At 51.4% G+C, this 7,815-nt stretch overlaps 1 protein-coding gene across 1 annotated transcript in view; it reads right to left on the bottom strand.

The window, feature by feature from the left end:
- SCNN1B (sodium channel, non voltage gated 1 beta subunit) overlaps window positions 1-7,815 on the bottom strand; it is a 33,851-nt gene that overhangs the window by 25,705 nt on the left and 331 nt on the right. The window lies entirely within an intron of this gene.

Raw genomic sequence — 7,815 nt, 5'->3', positions numbered from 1 at the left:
GGGGAAAAAAGGGAGACATGTGTAATTCTCTTTGTAATTACTTTAAGCAATAAAACAAAATAAAAAAAAATAAAATAAAAAATAAAAAATAAAAAAATCTGATGAACAGAAAAAAAAAGAAAAGGAAAAAAACCTATAAGGTGTACTTTACTTTAAGCAATAAAACAAAATTTCAAAAAAATAAAATAAAAAATAAAAAACCTGATGAACAGAAAAAAAAGAAAAGGAAAAAAACCTATAAGGTGTACTCAGTTAAAATAAAATCTTACCTTCAAAAGACACTGTTAAGAACATGAAAGAGAAAACCACTGGGAGAAAATATTTGTAATAACATGTCTGACAAAGAATCTGTGTGAAGAATACATAAATAGTCCTGAGAATTCAATAAGAAAGCAAGAGGCCCAACAAAAATGGACAAAAGATTTGAAAATACAGGCAGAAGATGACATGTGAATGGCCCCTAAGGACATGAGAAGATGCTTCACCTCATTACTCACTGGGAACATGCAAATCCGAAGCACACGGAGAGGCCACCTCCCACCCACCAGGTGTGACGGCACCAGGGCCGGCGAGTGTGTGGAGCAATCGGAACTCTCCGACATGACTGGCAGGAACGAAAAATGGTACAGTCACTTTGGAAAACAGTTTGGCAGTTACTCATAAAGTTAAAAGGACGCTTATCATATGACCTAGCAATTCCACTTTTATTTATCCCAGAGAACTAAAAATATGCTCAACCAAAGACTTTTATATATACATTTATAGCAGCTTTATGCATTAATAATCCCAAGCTAAAAACAAGCCAAATGCCGACCAATAGTGAATAAATAAACAAACTGAGGCATATCCAGACCATGGAGAACTCTTTAGCAATGAAAAGGAATCGAATATTGGCACATACACAATGTAGATGGGCATTAACAAATCATTGCTGAGTAACCGAAGCTGGGCACAAAAGAATTCCTGCTCTATGATTCCATTTCTACGAAGCCCTGGAAAAGGCAGCCTCATCTACAGGGACAGGAGACAGGCCAGTGAGTCCCTGGGCCTGGCTGAGCAGTGGGTTGACTAGAAAGATGCATAAAGGAAGCTTTTGGAGGTAATGAAAATATTCAACATATTGAGTGAGATGTTTAATTGGGTGCAAATGTTTGTAAAAACTCATCAAACACTGTACTTAAAATGGAGGTATTTTATTGTATATAAATTATATCTGAATAAGGTTTTAACCAAATACTTAAATCCATTGCCATTTTGAAATTGAGATTTCACATTTTAAAAAAAATCTAGATTTTCTTCCACTTTTGAAAAATCAGAATGACTTGATGACTGTCCCATGTGGCAATATTCTGCTGGGGCTGCGCAGCAGCTGCCCCGACACGGAGCCTGTGCGCCCATCACCCCACATCTCCCGGTCCCCGTCTTCTCACACGCAGCCCACTCTGCTCGTTTTCTATCCCCTGTGTTGGTGTATAGGGACATGTGACCTAGCGACCCCTGTCAATCACAGGTTAGATGCTTTCATTAAAATCCCCTGTACTTACTGTTGCATTAAAACCTCAATTATCCAAGGTTATCAGGGAATAAGTGTGTGGGTAGCTGGATTTTTGTAGTTAATTGAAGGTTCGCTGGAAAATGGATGTGACTCTGGTTATTAAGAAGTCGTTCATGTTTCTGCATCTGCTAGGGCAGCTCTAGAACAGGAAGGCCGGAGCCCAGATGGCGCTCGCTGTTCCGACTGCAGGACAATGTCAGGAGAGGGGCCGGGATCTCTCGTCATTTCCATTGATAAAGGCAAATACAGTGGGGCCTTGACTTACGAGTGTCCCGACTAACGAGTTTTTTGAGATACCAGCTGTCTCTCACCGATTTTTTGCATTGAGTTGATAGAGTAATTTGAGTTAACGAGCTCCTTAACGAGCTCGGTCTCGGAACGAATTAAACTCGTAAGTCAAGGCCCCACTGTATGTGCATTGTAGGCACCCTGATTCTGGTCTCTGTATGCCATTCCTGACCAAAAAACCCAGGGCTCCTTGGAAGAATGGCTTATGCCTCTTTTAGTGCAGGAAATGTACAGGAGGAACCTGCGCGACTTGATCTTAGCAGAAAGCAGAGGAGGCACCAAGCACTCCTGGGGCCACTGGAAGGACCCCTTGAAGGGGCTCTTACTGCCAAAGGCGGGACAATTTGAGCATCTTTACAAAAACCTGCAATAAATCGCAACACTAAATGCATAAAAAGTCTGTGAGCTCAGAATAATACTGAGAAAGGAGAACATGAATGTTACTGATCAATAAATGTCATTAACAAACGGGTCCCACTCAGGCTGCTTTTCCTGTATTTGGGGCACGAGCAGCTATTACGCTCAGTAAACTGCTTCCCTTACTGCAACGGCGGCAACGTTCAGCTCGAACCGTAGCCCGAGGCCTGTTTTTGGACAGCCCTTGAGCTAAGAATGGTTTTTATTGATTCATTTTTCTTTTATTTAAAAACATTATTTTCTTTTATTTTTTTCCATCTCCTTTTATCCCTTCCGTGAAGGGGTGTAAAGGGAGGACCGTGGCGTGACAGAGGCGCATGTGGCCCGCAAAGCCGACACTAGGCTCCTGGCCCTCCACAGGCACGTGTGCTGGCACCTGACCTGCTGTGCCTGCGGATCTGCAGTAAATAGAGAGAAGTCTTTAAAATGGGGTTTCACCTCAGTCTCTGTAAGCTTATGTTATCTCCCTCCCAGTACCTGCTCATTCAGTGTTTCCCAACATCAGCGGTTTGTGTGCCACCTTCACTGTTTTTGCTGAATCCCGACAGCACTGGTATCATTATTTACCTAACAGAAAACCTCACCTCGACTCACTTTTCTGCTTTAAAATATTCAGCCTTGTCCTGAGTAACACTCCGAATGCCGAGCAGTGCTATGCCTGTGAAATAGGCTTGCTATGCTAAACCACTTTTTGTAATGCACATGAAATAGTTTCACTATTTGAAAAGGGTTCTTCTGTGTAGCACGAAGGTCACCTTGCTCACCGCCCTTCAGGAAATTCTCTGGTGATTACTTTCTACCTGGCTGACGCGTGCGCTGCCCAAAGACATGCCATCTCTGCCCAGCGTGTCCTCCTACGTCTCCCTGCCCTTCTTGGCATCTGGGGCGGCCTAGTTATGCCCATTTCACAGAGCGCTGACGAGCGCACAGCGGGACTTACCCACGACTCAGTGAGTCACAGGTGGATATGGAAATAGCCAGCAGGTCCCCTGGCTCCTGGCCACTCCTCGGGGTGAGACACCCGACCTCTTGCACGCGCTCTGGTGGGTGTCGGGGAAGTCTGCAGTGTAGCAATAGAGCCGCCACCTCTGCCTGTACTCACCCAGGGCAGCGCTCACCATAAACTCAAACCCCGTGGGACTGAGGGAGGCGACGAGGAAGGTGGCTCCCTCCGAGGCCTCCGGGAGGGGGGACCAGGGGCCTTATCTGAGCTGATGAGAGAAGGAGCATTCGGCCAGGGTGTGTGGTTAAGTGGAAGAAAGAAAGGGCAGGTCAGCATATGCAGCCGGAACGCATTTGTGTAGACAAGAGAGATCTTCACCTCTCAGGGGAGACACCAGAAAGTGGTCATAGGAGCGGCTGGGGACAGGCAGGGAGGAGACTTGAAAGCAAGTTACTCCTTACGCACCTTTTGTATTTTGGACCATATCAATGTTTTTTAAAAATTCGATTTATTGGTGTAACATTAGTTAATACATATCAAGGTTTAATCTGTTCATTTATTCAATCAGTCACTGTTAAGCACTGACTGTGTGCTCAGCACTGTTGTAGGCACCAAGCATCCATCGATACACAGTAAAGACATGAACCCCTGGCCGGCCAGTGTGGCTCAGTGGTAGAGCGTCGACCCAGGAACCAGGAGGTCACAGTTTGGTTCCGGGTCAGAGCACATGCCCGGGTTGTGGGCTCCATCCCCAGAAGGGGGTGTGCCGGAGGCAGCCGATTGATGATGCTTCTCCCTCGTCGATGTTTCTATTTTTTCTATCCCTCTCCCACTCGCTCTTAAAATCAATAAAAACATTAAAAAAAAAAAGATGTGAACCCAAGCTTCAATGAGGTAACGCTTGGGAAGCGCTTTGCACAGGGCCTGCACATGGGCCAGCGGTAGCTGCTACTACTGCTGTTATGTCATGCAAGGAGCAGAGTCCTCCAATGGCCCCTTCTTCACCCTGGGTCGTTAGGACTGTCACTCAGGGGAGATGGCCAGCGGGAGACGTGGCTCCCAGGCTCTGCCCCTTGTGGGACTGGTCCTTCCCTGGCAAGCAAAGCCCACAGTCCCCAATGTCTCCAATGGTCCCCAAGGCCCCCATGGCTGGCAATGGGCTTTCCCAGACCACTCCTGTGAACAGCTATCCCTACACCCGGCTCCCAGCACCGGCAGCCGTGGGTGCTGGCCTCCAAAAGAGCACTTCCTACACTTGTCCCAGCGGAAGGGAGACGGGTGAGGGGTGGAATGGAGCCTCACTCCCCCCAGCAGGCGCCCGGCCCTGCGCATCTCTGCCAGGTGTGAGGCTGGGAGAGCGAAGCGCTGAGCTGCTGGCCGACCTGTGGAGCCATTTCTGTGGCCCACACCTCACGGAGCAGCAGCGCCCGGCCCAGATCCAGCCCTTCCTCCTGGGTAATGCTCAGCTCCTGGGAGAGGAGTGGGGGCTCCTGCTGAAGGCGCTGCATCAGCGGGGCAGGGCCCACCCTGCTCTCTCCTCTGCTACCTTCTCTAAAGCCTGGGGTATGTGGTCACTGCTCCGGTGCCATCACGCGCCCTTTGTCCCCATCTTCCCTGAGAGCCGTTATAGCTGAGCTTTGCAACTGGGGTGTTGGGAGAGGAAGGGAGCCCGTTAGGCCAATTGCAGGCACGGAGTACGGCCCGCTGAGGAGAGCTGAGAACTCAGTGAACAGGACAGGAGCCAGCAGGGGGCAAAGTGAGCGGGCGGGGCTGCCCCCATCTCCACCCCGACCTGCCAGCCTCCATCCTGCCAGTGCCATCTGGCTGGTCCGATGGAAGATGAGGGATGGTGTCAGGGAAGTGCTCAGAGCTGCTGCTGGGGCAGCACTGGCCAAGCCCTGCGGGGAGTGGGAGCAGGCGCCAGGGCCTGGGGAGTCGGCCTGCTCTCTGGGTGTGACCCGCCCGGCCCGCCCCCCATCCCTCGCCCCTCGGGCACCACACACCCTCGCCCCTTGGGCACCTCGCGAAAAGCGGGCCGCAGGGTCCCCACGAGACAGGCACTTGGAGGGATCGCTCAGCCAACACTTCTCGGTGGACTGGTGCTCCTGCTGGGGACAAGGCCTCACTCCCGGTTGCGGGCTCCATCCCTGTGGGATGTACAGGGGGCAGCCGATGGCTGTTTCGCTTTCACATCGATGATTCTCTCTCTCTCCCCTTTCCCTCTCTCTAAAAAAATCAATTAAAATAAGTCTCACTTCAAACATCAGTGCTCAAGTTACGGTGAAGGTGGTGAACCGAGGCCCACAGTTCAGAGGCGTTTGCCACAAGGTTGCAGGAGTGGCGGCCTGGCCCAGCGTCCCGGTTTTGGGAACTCCGATCACGCACCTGCGCTGGCTGCTTGTTTCCCGTTCCCTCGGGACCCCTGACCAGCTCCCACCGCAAGGCGAAGGCCACGGAGCTGCCGCTGAAGGGCCTCTGGCCTCGAGGGCAGGTCAAGGCTGGCACCGGCCTTGTGGGCTTAGGGGCTAACGCTTGGCTGCCTGCTTGATCTGGGCTGCAGCTGGGCACCAATGATACTCTCCTGGACTCAATATCGTCCTTTCTGTTGACTCACTCTTGTTTTTACCTAAAGACCTGCTTGAGCTCTGTCCTAAGCAACAATGTCCGCAAAATCACAGGTTCCAGGTTAGTAATTACGTATGTTTTCTAATACGGGCAATTACTAGTGAGATGAAAGGCGCTTGTCAGCGCACCATCTCCGCCTGCCACGCTGCACGGGAGACAGAGTCAGCCGAGGTCCTCCCGCCTCCTAGACGCACCAGGTTAGACAAACACCTCGCCACCTGCGGCTCCAGGGCCACCGCTGTGTGGACCCCTCGCCCCCAGTGCTGTGCCAGGCTGTGTGCTGACAAAACCCGTTCTGTCGGTTTTTCTACTACAGCCCAAGATTACATCAGCCTCCATCCCAGGAGGAGTCTGACACATGACCTGCCACCCAGCCCACAGCCCCTAAACCCCAGGACGTCAGGTGTGGCCAGAGCTGCCGGAAAAACCCCTTGCGTTGGAATGGCCTCTTCACGGGGCAGCAGCACCCGTCTGGCCTCTGGCCAGCAGGCTACGCCTCGGAGCAGCCGTCCTGTCGGGAGGCCAGCGGGCTCCTGCTCGTCACTTCCTTGTTCGACTGGTGGCCAAGCACCACACGCAGGTTTGGAAGATGACCACACCTCGTGCCGATGAAACCCTCACGGCTGTCTTCTCTGGGTGGACACCGACGCCATGGCGACAGGGCGGCAGGATGCGGCCAACTGTGCTCGGGCACGTGCACGCCCGGGGCCCGAGAAGGCGGTTAACTGTTTCTGTTTAAAAAACTGGATTTGTGTGCACGGGGTTAAACAGACGGTCATACGGCTTATCTTGGTGGGGAAGGCTCTGTGGCTATTTAAAAAATGCTTTTAGTTGATCTGTGGTTTGCAATTTCCTACAATGAACAGATATTGCTAGTATGATTAAAAAGTAATAAAGGAGAAAGTTATTTTTTATATCAACACGGAAAAAAGTGAGCTTATAGCTTTATGGGAAAATGGGTTGTCAGGAAAGGTGGTTGTTAGGCACCTGAAACCGATATAATTGTATTAACCAACGTCACCCCAATTAATTCAATTAAAAAAATAAGTGTAGGGAACTTAGCATTGAGCTGTGACTTTAGGGGAAGGGGCGGGGCGATGCTGGGATCGGTTGGGATCAAGTGTCTACAGGGGCTTCCGGAGAAGTTCAGATTAGACTTACTCTTCAACCTGGGTTCTAGTATTTGCGACAGTTTTCCAAAACTCGTTACTTTTATAAAATGTTTAAAAGCCTCAAAGGGCGGGTCGGGGGTTCGGGGGGTGCCAAGTCAGCTCGGAAACTCGGCCTGGGCCCCTCGCAGCTGGACAGCGCTCCCCCACGGAGGCAGGTGGGCCCTTCCTTTGCTTCTGGGCACAGGGTGAGCCCAAGGTGGCTTCCCGTGGAGGCGCAGCCTCGGAACGCGCATTTCCTGGGTGGCTCCTGTCTCCAAACCCTTGTTGACAGAGCCTTGAAGCCGTTTGCTTCCTTGTTGCCGGGACGCGGCTGCACCGGGCTATGTGCTGTACGATTACGTTTATGTGGGGAGACAGCTCGCCCCCCTGGCCCCATGCCATCGCATCCTAATGGGCAGACGACTTGGGGGTGCCAATGGCGAGCACACAAGCCCACGGCCCTCCCCTCCCCGGCCATGCGAGCGGCCACTTGCCCAGGGTGGGTGGTGTGTGTTGACAGCTGGTGGGGCGGAACGCGGCCAGTTTCATGTGCGCCCTCCCGCCCTCCCTCCTGCTAAGGCTGGAGGCGACCTGAAGGGGAAAGTGTCTGCCAAGCCTCAGTGGGCGGAGAAGGGGTGGAGGATGGCGATGGCAACTGCACTGGGAAGAAAAGGCCGGGTCCCCACGAGAGTCAGAAAAATAAGCTCAACCTGGTAAAATGGTGAGGCTCACACAATAGGTCCAGCTCTATAGCGTCTCTATTTTCCATCAGGAAACACGAATTATTCTGTTATTATTCAAAATGTGAGCTTTAGAGTCAGAGGTGAGTGGAGTGG

The sequence above is a fragment of the Myotis brandtii genome, unplaced genomic scaffold (assembly GCF_000412655.1).
Source record: "Myotis brandtii unplaced genomic scaffold, ASM41265v1 scaffold707, whole genome shotgun sequence".
Classification (NCBI taxonomy): Eukaryota; Metazoa; Chordata; class Mammalia; order Chiroptera; family Vespertilionidae; genus Myotis; species Myotis brandtii.
This window is presented reverse-complemented; position numbering and strand designations above follow the sequence as displayed.